Below are 19,848 nucleotides of genomic sequence, written 5' to 3'. Positions count from 1 at the left end.
TAAAATTAAATTAAACTAAGATTGTACCATTATAACTTATTTACATTTAGATGATGGTTACCTTTCACATCCTTGGCAAAAAAATGATGATAAAACAGAAGGCTGATATATAGCATCCTAATTTTATTTAATGATCTAGTTTTAAATTTGGAATGATTTAAAATTTGTAAACATTTAAGAAATTATCTTTTTTTTTTTTTTTTTTGGTACCAGGGATCGAACTCGAGTCCTTGCGCTTCCTCAGCAGGCGGTGAAGCCACTGGGCTAGATCCCTGGCCCTAAGAAATTATCTTTTAACCATTTTTAGATGCCCCAAAGCTTGTACTCATGTATTGTCTTTTCTTCATATAACTTAGTTTGAAACTAATGAAAACATCAAAGGAAAATGTTTATAGACATTCTCCTGTTCATTTCCAAGGTGTGTACATTTCTCTTAATGCCTGGAACTTGTTTTAAAACAAAAAGCAGAATTTATTCACAACATAAACTTATAGAGAATTCTAACATGTCAGATATATGTTTAGGATCTTGCTTTTAAGTATTGCTCTTTTCCGTAGGGCATTTCAGAGTGTAGAATAATCACCCAGGGTGTTTGTTTACCATGTTTATTATTGAGCCCACATTAGAACTCTTTTGGACTTTTGAACCTCATTTTGAGAAACACTTTCTTCAAGATATTCTTTTGTCCTCTAGTTAAATGGTAGAAAGTGTGTTTAAGATGTTACAAGCAGAAATTTACAACTTTATGAACATTTTTGAACAAATTTTACATGAATGACTTCATTAGATACCTTCCTTGTTCCCCTCAACAAAATCTTATCAGTTTTCTGCCAATGGTATCCAAATGATGAGCATTTTTCTTTGTTGAGGTTTTCATCATTATTCAGGGTGGTCTTTTGCTTTTCAGTTTTTTAAGTAATAAGATTAACTGTACATTTTATAGAGAACTGCATGACAAATATGTTTTCAATTATTTTTGTAGTATTTAAGTATTACGTCAGTTCTTTACATGTCATACAGAAATTGTCTCAAAATACTCTTTAGGGGAATAAGTCACTTTATAGTCCAAATGGATGACATTCTGGTGTTCTAAAAAAATTTATTTTGCATAATCCTGTTGTCAGATCATTTTATGCATATGCAGCTTGGGTTAAATTTCAAGTACTGTGTTCAGCACTGATATATTTACTCTATACATTTGTTTTTATTTCTGTCATGTAGAACACTGTCTTGGTCATCATAATGTAATCTGTGTTGTGTTCTTTTTTCATGTTACAGCCTTTAAAAAAACATTTAATGTAAATTCAAAACAAAAAAAAAAAAACAAAAAGAAAAAAACCAAATCCTTAACTTATATTTTGACCTTAACATGTAGCAAGCACATACATTTGGAAACTTTTGATCATTATCCATATTTTTCCATGTATGAAATCTTGATGTAATGCAATTATCATTATATTAAAAAACAGTAATGTGTTGGTCAAAAAAAATCTGTGCATGAGCTGTGAATTTTGTTGCAAGTATCTGGTTATTTGTAATGAAATAATGTCTAATAATAATTTTATATGTAGTAGAAAGAACATTTCTAATAAAGGCAATCAAACTCACTGGTTTGCCTTCTTGGTTATTAGAAATATGAAGATGAAGCCAAAATATGAAAATTGAGGATCCTGCATGTGTGTAGGGAGGGGTGTCTTAAGCATATGTAGATTTTAATGCAGGTCAGAGTCAGAAACCACTGCTTAAGTAATTGCTCAGTCTGGAATTAGCAACTGCGCTTGCCTAAATGACAAAGTCTCACAGTTTCCAATGTCACAAGATATTGGGACATAGAAGGGAGCCCTTGGCCACATAAATTTCCTGCTGCCGGATGGAGAATCTTAGAGCAGTCAGGTGTCTGGGTCTGGGCCTTTGCTTGTACACCAGAAATGAAGAGAAGGGCTTTGAACTAGAATCATGGTCTAGTATATAAATATAAACTGATTGTACAGATCTGGCTCTGAAAATTTTTCAATAAACTTTAGTTAGCCATTCAGATCTTTTGTGAGCACTGCCTTGATTTGGGTAATTGTAGAGATTAAACCCATGGTTTCCAGTACTGAAACTTCTGCTTCTGCAATTTCAGTACATTCAAGTCTTGAAATAAGTGGTCATGTTAGAGCTAAATTAAGGCAAATTTATATAATGCTTAAAACTGATGGCAGTCAATTCCCCAAGGACAGCATCTCTTCCAAGCACTGACTGTTTTATTCCAGTGGGGGAAGATTATGCTACATGAACTATTAAGTTTGAGTCTTTTTCAAGGCTCACTACTTTATGGCACTACTGCTTCAAACATGGTGCTGCACCCTGTAACACACAGAAGTGATTACTGCTCATCGGTGGCAGCATTAGCTGTGGCTACTTAACCATCTCTGGGAGAGGCCTGTCTGAGGAGAAAGGTGATAAATGTCACAATGGGAGATTAATTGCATATGTTCTGTGTGACATGGCATCCCATAGGACTTAGGAAGATGTTTGCGGTTTTATAAAGCATACTGTAAATATCAGGCTTGGCTTTCCTAGTGACCCTGCCAAACACGGGGGTAATGTCATTTGTCATATTCAGACATTGCCTTTTAAAAAACATCCTTGTACAGGCTGCTACTAAGGTGTGATGTGTTTGATGGCTCTGAGGAAATTGTTCAGCTTATCATAGAGGGATAGAAAGACAGAAAATTATCAGGGAAAGGGAGGAGAGGTACTGAACTCTGATGTGGAGAAAAAAACATGTCACTCAAAGAAATGAGTAAATAATGTTCTTACTTTTTGATTAATGAAAGTTACTATAAAGATTTTTTATTATGGCTTCCAAGACATATCAAACCTATTTTAATAGAAAATCCGAGAAAGAAGAGAACCTCAGAACTTTCCAAGGAAGAATTACATCTAGTATTTGACTGTAGTGAGGGTTGCAGTGGAAGAGGGGCTTCCATAGGAAGAGGAAAGAATGAAGGGGAGGAAAAATAGAAGGATTCACTGTCATCCGGTTATTAGCATAGCTGACAGTTTCACAACTATCCACCATTTGGATTCAGAGTTGAGCCAAAAAGACACATTTGAGTTAAATATGCATCTTATTTCCATTCACTGAGTGATATGCCTTTTTTTCTTTAACCCCCAACATTCCTGTTCCCAGGCATAAATTACTGGTTTGTCTTATGGTATTTCTACTTTTAGTTAGATCTGTGCATATTCATACTTGTCAGACAGAATGGAAACCAGAGCATATTTTGGCTTGCAGTAGAGAGATGTTCAGAGCTAGAAACGCTATCTGAAAGAGGGGGTGTGATATGTTGCCATCCATCCAGTTGCTGGAGTGACCAGCCAGTGACTGCAGGCCATTATATAATTAGCTTTATTTTGAGTAATGCCTCTTCCACTTGAGACCTTAAAGGCTTAATTCCATTACTGCCTTCACTTGTTGTTTCCTCTATCATTTAAAACAATGTGAAGTTACCCATGGCTAGTAGTTGAAATTCCTGGTGGCCTTAGGGAACGCACAATGTGATATCACAGGGATGAAGCTTAATGTTTCCTTGTTGGCATTATTGCAATCGTGTGTATTCTGAGCTGAAGCCAAGTATAGTATCATGTGTATGGATGCAAATTATAACATTGTGGAAATGAGCTTTCTCTCATCTAGAAGACAAGCATTAATGAGGCCTGCACATGCTGTGCCTTCTTGTTTTCTCTCCCTTTGTCTCCATTTTACCTGCTCTCCTGAACCCTTATTCCTCTTTTGTTTCTTTCTTTCTAGTCTGTTTCTTCTTTTCTATTTTTTTAAAGTTTGCTTTCAAGTTTTGAAGGTGAGAATTGTACTGTGAATAGGAAAAACAAAATATTCTAAGTCTCATCCACATTGCTCAGCCTTAGAAAATATTGCTAACAGGTAGGGAGGGTGAAGAGGGGAGAATGTACATAGAGCAGCAATGATTGAGATGAAACTTCATAGACTGATTCATGGACAGATCCATCCACAAGTACATATAATTGCAGAGAGGTGTAACAGAACCATGTACTGCACTGTGTCACTGAGTAAGAAAAGTAATTTAATTTGATACAACTTGATGGAGGGATTAAAGTGGAGGGACTGGAGAAGGGGTTAGACAGGGAGTTTGCCTGGGCCATTAACTTCTTTTTAAATCAACCTTGCTAGAAATATGTTCCTTGGCTTTAAATGAGGGAGAAATTCAATCCATAAAGTTCTACATAGATAGGCAATTACAATAATCCAGCTGTAAATAGGGAATTATAACCTGATGTAGATATAATAGTGACAGTAACATGAGAGAGCATATAGAGTCTGTCTTTGTCTTAGAAGATTACAAAACTTTTTTGAATGAGCTATTGAGCTGAGATGTAATGAATGGTATCTTAAAGTACAGGTTAACAGAGGAATGGAAAATTTCTAAATAGACTAGGACAGGGGTGGGTCTGATTAGGACAAGGGTGAAAGAGTAAGGCACCAAATTAATTGGAGTTACTAGAATGAAACTCGAGAGTTAAGACAGGTGAGGTTAGACTTGCAGGCAGACAAGATAATGCTGGAAACTGCATGCCATGATCAGAACCAAGAGGTTTTAGCCAAGGAAAGAACCCAGGAAGTTCAGCTATATTAAAACATCACATTATACACTATAAATATTATAATTACTATGTATCAATATAAAATGAAAAATGTATTAAAAGACTTCACCATTCCATCGATATAGATCATGAATTTCAGTGAGGAAGGTTTAGAAGATACACAGAAATAGGAAACCTTTGGAATATCCTAGGCAGTGGATGTGTAAAATGTAAAAAAGGATATACATATTTTAGATAGAGTCTAGATATAATTACCAACTCAAATAAAGTATTTTATTCTATATTCAGAAAAAAGATGGTGTCTTTATTTGGCTTGTTTTAGAAGCAGACCTTAAGATAAGAAATTCAGTGTAGTAGTTTAAGTTGGAAAGGAAGGAAATGCCAGAAGAAAAAAAAATGAAGTAAAGCAGGGATGAAATTTCACCGAAAAAAGGGGCATATATACAAGCAAAATTTCACAGTGAGTAACTGGCTCTTAATCCTGCTGAGGGACTTTGAAAGGCTGTATAGAACACATGCTTTAAAAATGTCTTAAAAAATGTCTTGCGAGATGTGGTGTTGCATGCATGTACACAGCAAGACCTTGTCTCAAAAAAAAAAAAAAAGAGAGATGTTTTTAAAGGTAACATAAATGTTTCCCACCCAAGGAGATTGGAGGTAGAATATGTATGAATGAATTTTTATCATGTATTGGTCAAAAGCAAATTACATTGTACTTCTGCCTGATATGCACAAAGATGTAGATGTTGTAAGGACCTAGGAACAAAAGCAGGACAACAAAGTCTGCAAACTTGATTTTCAAAAACCAGTATCCTTCCAAGATTTTTGACCTGGGAGCATGGGTAGATGGGAATTCCTTTGATTGAGAAAATGAAGGAAGAAGAGGCTCAAGAAGAAAAATGAACTCAACTTAGGACTCGGTTGGGTTTGTGCTCTTTACAGATGACTATGAATTTGAAACCCAAGGAAGAGATCTGGACAGGACCTTTAATTGTGGAAGTCAGCAGCATCTGGGTAATTGTTCAAATAATGCAGGCAAAAAAGATCATAAGATTGAGTGTACAGTGAAAAACAGGGCTAAAGAGAAAACCATATAGATTAGAACAATTTCAAAGATGGTAAGAAGGAGACGTGTGACTATGACAGGAATAATAAGGAAAATAAAGAGTAATATATACACCAAAAGAACAGAATGGCAAGTAAAAAAGAAATCAGCAGTTTCAACTAGAGGAGAGATAGCAATGATGTTTAGTACTATAGAAGTGGGATTATTTGGTCATTAGGGATCCTAGTAATGATGAGTGAAAGACTATAGCAAGTTTTAGTGAGCCCACTCCTTTTCTATGAACAGGATGAAAATTAGATGAAAGTTAGATGAAAATTAGACAATACCTATAAAGATATTTGATTTCAAGACCAGAGTTTATGGCATTGTTTTGGTTTTAGATCTAAAATAACCCCAATAAGCCTTATGTTCAGAGGTGGGGTTTTGCATGGTGATTGGGTCATAGGAGCACTGTACTCATCATTAGATTAATCCATTCATAAGTTCATGGCTGAATGTGCTGTTAGAAGGTGAGGCCTGGCTATAGGTGGGTCACTGGGAGGAGTGGTTGACCTGTTTGGATGTATTCTGGTCCCCAACTTCTCCCCTTGCTCTTTCTTTACTGGGTTAAGCAGATTTCCTTACTAATTCCCTTCCTACATGCTGTTTCTACTTTGGAGCCAATTAACATGGACTGAATCCTCTGAAAACCATGAGCCAAAATAAACCTCTCCTCCTCCATACTGCAGGTTTTGGGTATTTTGTCTCGGCAACCAGAAAGTGATTGATACAGGAGTATTGGTAGAGCAAAGAGAAAAGGAACCAGGAGAGAGTAAGAAGTTGAATGTAATGAGAAGAGGCCTACACACTGGGACAAAGTTTCGGGACAGGCAGAACTAAATGCTCAGGTGAAAGAAATCCCTGACAAAGAAGTAAGGGCACCCCATCCTAGGCGAAGGGAAGAAAAGAGATCAGAATAAGTGTGGGTAAATATGTGTTGTAGAAGTGGAAAGCGAGTAGATCCAGAAGGTGCACCTCCCAGCCTTAGAGCTCTTGAAGACTTGGGAGAGCAGACACTGCCCAGACTGTGTGGAACAGAGCGCATCTGGCAGCTACCTGAGGATCACTAAGATTGGAGTTGGTGTGGGCACAAGAGAGAAATCTGGCTGTAGGTGAGAAAAGATTGGTGATTTTATTTTCATACTTATTTCTTACCTAGAAGAAAACACAAATTAGTTTTTCCTGTACTCATACACAGTAATCCACCTCTGGTCACCAAAATATCAGGAGGTTTTACTCCCAGTGCCAAGTAATCTGTCCTATAGCAGACACCGGCTGGTTGTCTTATAGTTTAACTTCACTCTGACACTGTCTACTTGCTGTTAGTATCAGATCCCACAGGTGAAGACAGCCCCACACAATTGTCCCCATCTTCAGATACAAACCACAAATTTTAGGTTATGATCTGTGCTTGTGACTGACAGGCTATGAATCAGGGTTCCCACGAACCCTCCTCATATTTAATTTGATAGGGTGGTGCCCCGAACTCAGGAAAGCACTTTACTTACATTTACCCATTTATTATAAAATAATTCAGCCAGATGGAGAAGATGCATAGGGCAAGGCATGTAGGAGGCAGCACAGAGCTCCCATGCCCTCTCTTGACATGCCACCCTTCAGGAACCTCCAGTGCTGGACCAAGTAGAAGTGCTCTATACCTCAGTTCTGCTGGTTATTTGGAGACTGTATTATCTACACATGAATGACTACATCATTGGCCATTGGTGATCAGCGCAATCATCAATCCCTCTCTCCTCTTTGGAGTTTGTTTCTTCTGACAACCAGCACCCATCCTGACGTATTGAGGGGTCCCCAGTCCCCAGTCACCTGATTTGGATACAGAAAGCCCTTATTACTTTGGAGATAACTAGCATTACAGTGGTTCTGTGCCAGGAAACAAGGATAAAGATATAGATATATCACAATAACACACCATTATTTCCTTTATTGTTAGGCTTCAAAGAATATTATTGAAACTGTTTTCTGATTAAATGTTTTCTTCCTATAAATATTTTTTAGTAATTTCATACTGTATCTACAGAATATCAATATCAGATTCTATTTTGTTGTTGTTATTGTATAGTCATGAAATTGATCCTGTAGGATCCCTAAATGTGGTTTCTTCTCCTTTCTCGTAAGTTCATACTTTAAACCCCTATCACAGAAGACAAAAACATAGACGTTTATTAATATAAGCCATGAATATCACAGGAAAGGGGACATGAATAAAAGGTAAGCAGTGGCTAAAAGCTCTGATTTATAAAGTTTTCAACAAAGAACAGTGCCTTGTAGATAAGTGCTAGGGCAAAGAAAAGCAGACTTAGACTTCCAGAGAGGTGCAAAGGTATCCATGTGTGGAAACTAACATTAATTAAAGTATAGTTTCTAGATTCCTCTGGTGCTGTCCCTGGACTGGTAGGAGCTATCTTCCGTGAAGGAGAATTTATAACCTATCTTTGGACAGGAGTGGAGAGGGCATAGAAAGGGCTGTTCCTCCATTTGCTGTTTAATTACTTTTAGCTATAAAATAATTATATCATGGAGACATATCTGAGGGTTATATGTTCTGTTATCTTTCACTATGAAAAGTTTATAAATTACAAGTGTAGAGGCTGAGGCAGGAGGAAAATCATTTTTGTTTGGAAATTTCATTATTAAACATGAATGATTACACTGTTGGCCATAGGTGACCAACTCAATCATCCATCCTGCTTGGCAACTTGGGTACATTGCAAAATCTTGTCTCAAAATAAAAAATAAAGAAAGTTCAGGGGCTGTTACTCCATGGAAAGACCATAGGTTCAATCCCCAGTACCTCCAAAAATTAAAAAAAAAAGAAAGTAACATGTGTACAACTTAGTATCACTCACATCAGGAAATCAAATAGTATCATTTCCCAGTAGCTATCCCATGCCCCTACCCAGATACTATAGCCCCTGCCTTCATACCCACTCCAAGAACAAGCAGTCTCTAGTACCACAGATTTAGTTTGTCTGCTTCTGAAATTTATATTATAGGGTCAAATTACATATACATTTTAGATTTGTTTGCTTAATATTTTGTTTGTAGGATTAATCTGTACCATTGTCTGTGTCATTGCAATATAGTACTTCATTATAGATATGTATTTATCCGTTGTACTGTAGAGGTATGTTTGGATTGTTTCCAGTTACATTATGAGCACATTTACTATGAGATTCGTATATATGAATTTTGTTAAATCTATGTATTCCCCTTGAAAAAGAGTGGCATTTCTGAGTTTGCATTTGAAACTTAATATTACAGCCAGTTTTTTCAAAGAAATTATGCCAATTTCAACTATTCTACATTTTGGCCAACATTTGAAATATCTTTTACTTTAGCCATTTTGGTAATGTTTGGTGGTATTTTTTTGTTAGTTTTACTTTCAGTTTATCTGTTTACTAGAGAATGTGAGCACTTTTTCAAGTGCTATGAATACTTGAATACTTTCTTTTATAAATTAACAGTAAAAGGTTCATGTCTTTCTATTAATCTATCTGCTGCAAATTATGGCTTTCTAAGAATCAAACATGCATGAATTTTGTAGATATATTTCACATTGTATATGGAAATCAATGTCAGGTGGTTTAAAATTCAAAATGTGAAAGGTAAAACGATAGAATATCTTTAAGGTAAAAATTCCTTAAATAGGAAAAAGCAATGCTAGTCATGAAAAGAAATTGTCCAATTGAATTCCATGAAAATGGAGAACTTCAGACCAACAGTTAACGTTGGTTTCATCTGAGAGTGTTGACCTGGGACTTCCTCTTCCCAAGTCACTTCAACTGTCCACTTATATCTTGAGAAATGTGCCTAACTATATCTAGAAAAAATGCCATTATTGATTATTAGTTTTTGAGTCTTCTCTAGGGTTATGCCTGAATGTCTAAATTGTAGGTGAGATTAAAAGAAATCAACATCCTTACTAACCTCATAATGAAGCCTTATTCTAATTGAAATATAAAAACTATTTGGAATGATTTCTGTTTTTTTTTTTTCTTTCCATATACATTTAAAATGGCTTCACTAGTGGAATTACATAGATTTTGAAAGACAAGTTGTTCATGTAGCTGGTTTGGGGGAATGGTTAAATTAGCAGATGAGTAAACAAATTTTTAAACATTTAAAAAAATGTGCATTGGTAGAGAGAACTAAACCTTTTTATGTTCTATATATCTTAAATGAGAGTCCATTTCATAATTTACAAAGAATGAAGGAAGCTCAAGGTTTTTATGAGGCTTTAGATTCAAAGGGTTTATTCAAACAGTAAAATCCTAGAACATAGTTTAAAAGTCCTAATATATAATTCAAGAGAATGTGATTGCAGATTTAACTATCACTTGACCAGGTGACTTTATACTGGTCTTATCTTTATTTTGGTCTCTGTTTTCTCATCCTTATAATGAGATTTTATTAAAAGTCATTTTTCTGAATTTTAGGTATCTTATTAAAGTGAGAGATAATGATTTTTGTGACAGAAATTTACTCTCATTAGGTATATATAGGAAGGCACACACACCCACCCACACACACACACGTCCCACTATCTGGGGCACCTATTGGGGGTCTTGGAAATTGTCCCCTGTAGATAAAGGAGGGCTAATATTTGAGTAGTCTTTGCTGTCACCTATAAGAGTTAGTTATTTCAATTCTGAGAACATTTGGAAAAAAGAATGTGAAAGGGTGATCCTTTTGTCCTGATCAGGCTACTGCTTGGGGATTATGTGTTCAATGAATGCATTCCACCTTCAGAGGCAAAAGGCAGTCTCAGCATGGTGTAGAGGGCAGTTTTCCTTAAAACTGCTTAAAAGTATTCTAGTCAGGGAGCCAAGGATTTAGCTCAGTGGTTCTGGTGCCTGCCATGCAAGCGCAAGGTCCCGAGTTCGATCCCCGGTACCAAAAAAAAAAAAAAAAAAACCTATTCTAGGCAGAAGAAGGAATTAGGGGGTAAGAGTTTATAACTAATGGAATAAAAAAATAGAAAAGATTTTTTAATTTAAAAATAAATATTACCGAAAACCTAAATACAAGGAAATTTATTTCTACAAAGAGCTTAGAAAAGGAACTACAAAATCTCAAAACTTTTAACCTGGAAAGAATAGAAGATACTGTATGCATAGCTTAAAAGGAAGGGAAATATGAAATGAATAATTATGAATGTATGAGCGTGAGGAACTGGCAAAAAAGAGAAAAAGTAGCCCAAATGTGTATAAAATAAGAAAAGTTATGGGACTGTAAATTAACAATAGAACTTAAAATGGAATGAGATTAACAAGTTGAGAAGAAAGAAAGATGGATGGATGATAGAGGATTTCTGAGTCTCTCCATGACAGAGCAAGTCAATGTCTTTAAGTGAGGAATGATGGGTAACTAGCTGGGGACTGGCATTGCTGTATGCTAATTCTGCATAAAACTGTCAGGAAGAACTTTTCTTTCTGTTGGGATCATTTCAAAAGCCCCAAGGCCACTATAGGAAGGCAGAGGAGGAGGAGACATTATACAGTAGGAGTGAGGATAAGGTACTGAGAACAGGTTAGGGGAGGGGTGCAGTAAATAGAGTCTCATTAGCACAGCAGGCTTGGTGCCTGATTAATTATGGAGTACTTGATAACGTCCTGAAGTCATGGAAATGAGGAGAAAAGGTAAATATAATTGAGTGGAATTGAAGAACTGGCAGTGTTGTGAGCATCATTAACATATTTTTGCTGTTATTGTTCTTCTTGGCATCTGCCCTTGTCATAATTGACTCTGGCCTTCAGTAGCTGCACAATTTGGTGGAAGACAAGAGGAAAACATAGGAAAGGAGAATGGCAAGTGGAAGTTGTTTTCCTTTCTTGAAATCCAGAGGTCCACTGGGACTTTATCCTCCCCCTGTTGTCTCGAGTAGTGCATACCTATATATTTTGGCATTATGAAGAAATAACTTTTCTTTCCAGCATGTCAGTGTCAGTTTCCTGGAGAAATGTGGATGTGGGTATGTGTGATAGTGGTCTGGAGGATGAGTCATTTAGGGCTATGTTTAGAAAAGTAATACAAATCTCAAGTCTCCTCTGATGCTGTCCTATAGGTGGTCATTTGATTCCCTCCTGAATCAGACTAATCAAGTTTCTGTTTTAGACACTGTAAGCCATATCAATATCTCTTCACAACACAGTGCACATCACTTTAAGTGTTACTTTTTTAGTAATTAAGTATTTTTGTTCTCTCTACAGATGTCTGAGCTTTTTAGGAATTCCTGTGCTTATTAATATACTAGAGATAACGTTTTGAGAGAAAATTTGCGATATAAGCATTTTCAGATGAGTATAGGGCAAATTTGATAAAACCAACTGAGAAACAATAGTAATTTTTCATTTCTGCCCGTAGGAGCAAAGTGTGTGAACATGTAGGGGCTGTGTTGCAATTGTGCATGGAGATCCAGCTGCCTTCTGAGACTCGGAATATGTTCTTGGTCAGTGGGATATTTCTTGACACTCTCAGTTCCGCCTGTGGCCTACAGCAGGGTGATATGGAAGCTGAACAGAGCACACCAGGCTCTGAGGAGCAGCAGCTGCTTTTGCTGGCTTTTTAGTGCAGATAATAAAATAGCTCAAAGTGTATATCACATGAGATAGAATTGTTCTATAGAAAATACTGCCACTTGGGATACTTGCAAGCTTTATCTATCCCAAGTGTTTTCCTATTTTGTTTTTCCCTTTCTTTTTAAAAAATTTTTGTTGAAGAAATAGAAGAATCAGTCTAGATTAAATAAAAATTGACCTAAATGCTCATTAGAACACCAGTTTACTAGTCTCTGTTTAGATTTATTTTATTTACACAGAAATCACAATAAAACCCACCCTATACACTAGCCCCAGGGCATTGATAAATTAACCAGCTGGATTCAGAGGCACTCTCAGGCAGCTAGAGAGGTGGAGCATGAATAGCCATTAGTACGGAGTTTCTTTATGTTTTTTTTTCTTAAAAATCTTCACATTACAACTGCTTTGGTTCAGCAAAGTTTTCTTTTGTTTATATTTGTTTTCCTATCTTAGTAGAAAATATTTCCACAGCTTTTTTTTTATATACTCAAATATTTCCTTTAGAGTTGTAAAGCAGTAATTTGGAGGAAGGTTTCCTAGACGAATCACATCTTTCTTCCATATTGGTGATAGTAGAACCAAGGAAAAAACCCTAGAAGAGTTTTTAATGAAAACTGGCCAATCAACCTAGATCAAATGTCTTCTATAACAAAGAGATGCTGTTGTACCCTAAGATGTACTAGGCTGTATCTTGACGAAATGGGTGAGAAAATTTTTATAAAATACTCAATAACCTAGAATATTTTAGATTAGCCTTATTATTAATCCAGAAAGCTGAAACAGAGGTCTTATGATTTATATTAAATTCTTTAGTGTTTTTTTTTTATATTTGGGCCTGAAATTCAGTAATGAAATACAGGAATGACTATTTCAGTTTTCCCTTGTTAGTCTTGTTTTTGTATTTATACAGTTCAGGCACTTCATAATTTTCTAGGAGAGACGCAGCTTAATAAAAGGCTCAGCAATGCAACTTCTAGGTTAGTCAAATTCATTCCCTGCTGAGTATCTTGCTTACTCCACTGATTTGGTTTAGGATATCGGGAGGGAATTGCCAGGACAGTGTAAACCAGCACAAAACTTGAACCACTAGAACAACAACAACAACAAAAAAGATTTAAAAATAAAAAAAAGAAAAGGATCTCAAAGCCCTAGTGCAGTCTCATGGCGGTAAATGACATGCTGGGGATCAGGAGAAAAAGCAGGGTTTTGGGTTTTTTTCAATGTTTCTCCACAGTTTTTTCCAGGAATTTTGGTAAAATGTATCATTAAAATCTGAATAATCACTTTTGGAGAATATTTTTTCCTTGAAGAGCCTGCTTCTTTGTTGAAATTATTTTATGCTTAAAATGTATTTGAACAGAAAAATAGTTCCCTACAAGTAATTTGTCGGGTCATTAATGTTAGTAATGAACCTACTTCTCAGTGTCCCCTCTGTTGCACAGGCAATCTCACCCTATGGCTTAGCTGTGTTTGTAGAACTTGATGGAGAAAAAAACCCAAACAGACTGTTGCCATAGAAATGCGATGGATTCTAATTTCTCCTCAGTTGCTGTCTACTGTACAACACAGTACTATTTTCATTTATAAACAGTATTCCTTTGTGTATATAAGTTCAGCCTGTAGTTATATACGCATTTAAAAAACTCTTCTTTGACTTTAACAAACACATATAAAAAACTTTTCTTTCCAACTTGTGTGTTTTGATTCTCTTTTATTCTTGGGAAGAATACATTTGGTAGTTTAGAAGGCTTGATTTACTTACTTTGTAATTTAAGAGTGGAAATGAGATTGTTGCTAGGATTGAGACCAGAGCCACAACTCTCAACTGCATTGTTTTAAGCAAACATCTAAAAGACAAGGGAACCAGATTTTCACAAATTTTGCCAATATGCTGTTTGGTATTCAGATGTTTTAGAAATAGCTGGCATTTGATGATTTTATTAATTTCCACTATTGTTTAGGATGTCCCTTTAACTTGCTGTCCCCTAAATTTGAAGACCCTGATGATGTCTTGGGGCAGTGGACTTCAAATTGCTGACCAGAATCCAAGCAGGAAGCATATATTTCTACCATCACCTCTTATCCCTCCATGTTCACACCTGCATCTATATGGCCCTGTGTAGCTTAGTTCCTTTCTGCTATTACATTAGAGAACTTTCAGCTGGGTAATTTATAAAGCATAGATATTTATTTCTCAGAGTTCAGGAGAATGGAAAACCCAACATTAAAACCTGGCCCCTGGTGAGGCCTCCTTGATGCATTATCCCATGGTAAAAAGCAGAAGGTCAGGAGAGTATGAGAGACAAGGAGGACCCAGGAGCTAACTCACTTTCATAGCAAGTCCCCTTGCAGGACAACTAAGCCATGAGCAGAACAAGGCCATTAATCAGTCAAAAAGGCAGAACCGCTGTGACCTAATTACCCCACTCTGGCCCCACATCCTACTGCTGTTGCACTGGGAATCAAGTTTTTAACACATAAAATTTGGAGAACACATTTAAGCCATAGACATAGTTGAAACAACAGTTCCACAAAATAATACATATGTGGTGAATTTGATTTTCTTTTATTGACTATTGTATCCTATTCCATATTTTAAAGAAAGAATAGCTCTATGTTAATTCCATTGCTAATGGGATTAACTAGATGCCATTCTCATTTAGAAAACATTTTATTAGCATTAGTACGTGCCTCCAACTTAGTGTGTGCTCTTTCTAGGATAGTGTGCGTATCACCTAACAATGTGAAACTTAGAAAAATCAGCAAGTTTTAATGTTGACAAATACACTATACTTTTTCATGATTGACATAAGGGTTTTTAACCACTGTAAGGTTTCCACCTGGAAAGAGAGGGAAATGGAGTTAAGGTAAAGGATCTTCATGTTCCATGGCTTTTCAGTGGTTTTAATTACTTACCTTAGAGAAGATTTCTTGAAAAGAAAAATCAGCAGTCATTAGTAGCACACAAAATAACAGTTCACACAGGAGCTGTCATCTGCTTGCACTCACCAATTCCTCAGGCCTTCTTCTACGTAATAGGATGGAGGAGCCTCTGTATGCCATATATTTAGCTTTGCAGATAGGAGAAGGTTTACTGCCCTCCTATGATATGAATATTTGTGCACTCCCATTCTCCTGTAGGAATCCTAACCCACAGATAGTGGTGTGATGAGATGAGACCTTTGGGAAATGATTAGATGACGAGAGCAGAGCCCGCATGAATGATAGGGAGACCTGAGACTTTCTTGTCCCTTCCACTATAAAAAGTTAATAGTGAGTTCCTCAATGAGGAAGCAAGTCCTTACCTAGCCGTGAAACTATAATATCTTGATACTGGACTTCCAAGTCACCAGAGATGTAAGAAATAATCTTCTGTTGTTTATATATTACCTAATTTAGGGCATTTTCTTATAGCAGATCAAATTGACTAAAACTGGCCCGTTATGAGAAAGCTGTTTAATCTTGTCTTTATGAACACTTATAGATCACTTGCTTTCATTAAGCACATCACCTTCTTCAAGTTTTTCTGTCCTAAAGGTGGACGTGGCAGAGGACATCTTGGTTCTCTGGTAGCCTCCTATCCTAGTGTTTTAAGGTTTTTATTCATTTTTGAGCATTAATTTATCTGTCTAACTGTTGTGGACCTGGAACTCATCTCTCAAGGATCTTCACTACCTTGAGGGATTCATAAATGCTGGAATATTAAAATAAGGTTATGCTTATCTGTTTCAGAGAAATGAAAATCTCTCCTGCCCTTACTGATTTATGTATAAGAAGAATTAATTGTAAGCCTTCATAATATATACCAATATTTTCTCAAGATAATATTTAATGGTCTCTCAAATCATTCCTACTTACATTTAAACATATTTTCTCTCTTTAAAAAAATTGTGAAAACAATTGTTCTCCATCACTTTTGTAAAATAAAATTAGAATCTTACATATTGTTGTACTTATCAAAATAAATAATACAAATTAAGCATTTCCTCAAATATTTTCAATAAGTATCATGCTTGTACCTACATGTTTTCCTAAATTATTTTATTATACTTTAATGTTTTTTACTGTAGAGGCTAGAAATTTGGTCAATATGGTAAGTAGTCAAGGTTCTTAAACTTTAGCCTTCCAATTACTCAGCCCAGCTTTCTCTATATTTATAATTTAAATTGATTACATGCTAAGTATAAATTTCTCCAGTGGTTACCTCAGCTGTATTTTCATTTATTTGCTGATACATTTTCACTTCTGTATTTAACTATTTGTTTATTTGTTGCCCTTCCTGTTCTTACTTTCATTTATTTTTTCCATTGCAAACATAGCATTTTCACTGTTATACCTAGAAATTTTCATTTGTGTGAAATTGTTTCTAAAATTTTTCAAGATAATTTTGAATTCTAATCAGGTTTTTTCTTACTCCTAAATTTTGTATAATTTGAAGAGTTGACAATAATCATCTCTGTATCCCAGTATGCAGATAACCAATGGAGTAGTCTTGTCTCAAAGATAGACTCATACTGAATACCAATTACTAAGTGTATTTAAGACAATAATATCAATTGATGAATCCTTGATATATTCCTAAGACCAGATGTGCTTATATAATGCAGCAAACTAGTGGCTTTATGATACTGATATGTCTCATTGTATGGAGTTCCCAACAGCTGCAGATCCACCAAAATACATTGAAATATGTTAAGAATTACATAAAGCTATGGCCATATGGAAAATTCATTGGCTGCCATTTGGTTTTCAGATGGTATACTGTAGTTAAAATTGAATTTAAGTCATTCCTTGTTCTTTTTATAGTGTGTCACATGTGGTCAGATTTAGCTCATTTAAATGTTATTGTGAAATTGTCTAACACATTTCAGGTACTAACTGTATATACTAGCTACACACGTGGATAGAAATTTGGTTGGGAAGAATACTTGATTGTGTTCCATGGTTATGTTAGAGTCCAGGTGACAGAGACATCTGATAATGAAAGAATGCAGGGAAGAAAATTTTCTCTAAGTTTGAAAATGTTATTTTAGTTCTTCACCTGCTTTCAAGATGGAGTGTACAAGACGGAAATAAAAAGACAACTAGGAAATCAAGTGTAGTCTTTTGCTAAAGAGGATCATTAGAGAGAGACGGATTTAATTGTCCCTGGATTTGTGTAGATTTTGGAAACAGACATTAGAAGAAAGCAGTGCTTTATGACTCTTAAATGTTAGAGAATAATGAACTCAGAAATGACACAACATAGATAATGTCTACATGTATGATGGAGAGTTTCACTAATTATTTCTCAATGTTTCTCAAAAGGAATCTTGACTATTTGTAGTTTTTATAGATGCACATTATGCTTCAGCAAGTGCATTGGCCATAAATACTTTTTCTTCTCTAGGAATGATTCATTTTGAAATATATTATAAGCAACAATCCATAGACTCACAAGAGAAAAATAAGGTAGGGATTCATCTAAATATAACAAAATGAAGTGATATTTAGAGTTGTTCATTTCAGCAGTCCAGTTTACTCCATTGCTCATGAGGCATCTATTAACTTTATACTCCATACAGGTGGGAATAGAGAGGGGAACAAAAAATGCAGAGTCTGTATTCCAGAAGTTTACAATTTATGCAAGAATAAGAGTCATATTCATATGAAACAGTGCATAATGATAAGAAGTGATATGTATTTAAGGCCAAAATCAGCAATAATGAGAGGGGTGCATTTCCTCTTACAGGCTGAAAAGATAATAAAAATGGTTTCAGAATTACCCAACTCAAAATGTGCCCTGTCCACATTCCAGGACAGTTTTCTCTTTAAGGAAGAGAAAAATATTGACGTTTCAGCTGACTTAGAGTTATGTGAGTCTGGCTCACATATATGACTGTTTGTGACATATGTTTTGTGTTTCAGTTCTAAGGCTTGAGCACTTGTTTTACCTTGGACAAAGCCATAGTCATAGACCCTGCTGCCAATTATTTAATTTTTTAATTCTATGCTTTTGTACTTTTGAAAATATATATATATGTGTGTGTATGTATATAAGAATTGTCAAGCCAAAGGATGAATTGTATTATTTTAAATTAGTACATTTTTGCAGAATCTTCCACTAACACGTAGATACATATGTTCTATGAAGATAATCCAGGATAGTAGATTAGCAGTTAGGTTGGAAAGTCTAGAGTCTTTGTTTATTTCTGACATGTTTTATCGTAGTGAAAGTTGGCAAAGGCATAAGGTCAGTGGACTGGGAGAATAATACAAGTGAAGAGATTAGCAAATAAGATGAGGATGAAATGTACGTTCTGTGAAAGTGAAAAAACAGGATAATTGGATGGATACAACTGGAGATCTGTAAAGCAAAGACCACTCTCTGTTTTTATTGTGTTCTCAGAGCCTAATAGTGTCTAGAGTATGGCAGATACAAAACAAAATTTCTTAAGTAATTGAGAAAGAGTATCAAATTCAGAACTCTGGGAGTGCAGTGATTTCAAATGGTGGTAAAGGATGAGGTTAGTACCCCTATCAGGTGCCCAGGGTGATGAAATAAGACACCAGATCATTACATGGACATTGAGAGAATATAAAGCCACAGTATTGCCTGGAGGCTGGTGATTCCATCACACACACACAGGAGAATGGAAACTTCAAAGATAATAAAAGCAGAAAGTGGTTTTAAAGCCCACTGGGAAGTGAAGAATAAGCAGATCTCACATCCTATCCCAGTAGTTGATGGAAGTAGTGGGGCACAGTGGAGAGAAGGACAGGTAACAGACTTATGAAAGATTAGATTTCACATGGTAATTTTTGTAAAATCATATTTATGAAGAAAATGAACTGGTTCTAATAAAAACTGTGAGAATTTGTTCAAAATAGAAGTTGCAAATAAAATAGGCATACATAGAGCCAGTCATGGAAGAAATGAATCTATGTGAATGGAGCTGATCTTAATAAGGTTCATAATTTAGGAAAATGTATAGAAAAAACAAAAGTAATAATTAGAATTGGGGAAAATGCTTCAAAGGGAATGGGTAAAATGAATTTTTTAGATCCTAAGGATGTTGACTTTGCTACAATTACTTGGTGTCCCAGCGAAAATTTTTAGTGGGCAGATGAATATATTTAAGTGGAATTATTTAAAATATTTTATAATGCTTATGTATCTTTCATTACATGTATTTTTCAATATTTTACAAAGGAAATAGACACTATGATGCTTTATAATCAATGAATACTGGAGTTTAAGATGGTAAAGCTAAAATCAAGTGAGCACTCACTATATTTCCAGCAGAGTTTGAAATCTCAGAAGTAGCAATTTGTTATCCCCAAATCGGTATTGTGGGATAAGTACCAGGGTTGTCATTAAGCCAAGGAACATGTATAAAATAAACAAATGCTCCTACATTTACACAAAATTCAGTCATGGAGCTTAGATTGGATCCTAACCAAAGTTTTCAACCACAACACTGTTTTGCTTCTCACTATTAACATGGTTTTTATATTATGCTTTTCTGACAA

The 19,848-nt window shown here is 35.5% G+C and overlaps 1 protein-coding gene and 1 pseudogene across 2 annotated transcripts in view; both read left to right on the top strand.

Moving 5' to 3' along the window:
- Lsamp (limbic system associated membrane protein) overlaps window positions 1-19,848 on the top strand; it is a 2,156,433-nt gene that overhangs the window by 118,135 nt on the left and 2,018,450 nt on the right. The gene's annotated exons all lie outside the window — the stretch shown is intronic.
- The window catches only part of LOC147830466 (ubiquitin carboxyl-terminal hydrolase CYLD pseudogene), a 156,780-nt pseudogene that overhangs the window by 57,597 nt on the left and 79,335 nt on the right, over window positions 1-19,848 (top strand). Inside the window, exon 2 of the transcript XR_015450399.1 lies at window positions 1-19,848. This exon is cut by the window's left edge and continues 11,064 nt beyond it; it is cut by the window's right edge and continues 79,335 nt beyond it. The product of XR_015450399.1 is annotated as a ubiquitin carboxyl-terminal hydrolase CYLD pseudogene (transcript).

The sequence above is a fragment of the Heterocephalus glaber genome, unplaced genomic scaffold, assembly GCF_053883595.1.
Source record: "Heterocephalus glaber isolate CG9 unplaced genomic scaffold, H.glaber_assembly_v1.0 deba00000122, whole genome shotgun sequence".
Lineage (NCBI taxonomy): Eukaryota > Metazoa > Chordata > Mammalia > Rodentia > Bathyergidae > Heterocephalus > Heterocephalus glaber.
This window is presented reverse-complemented; position numbering and strand designations above follow the sequence as displayed.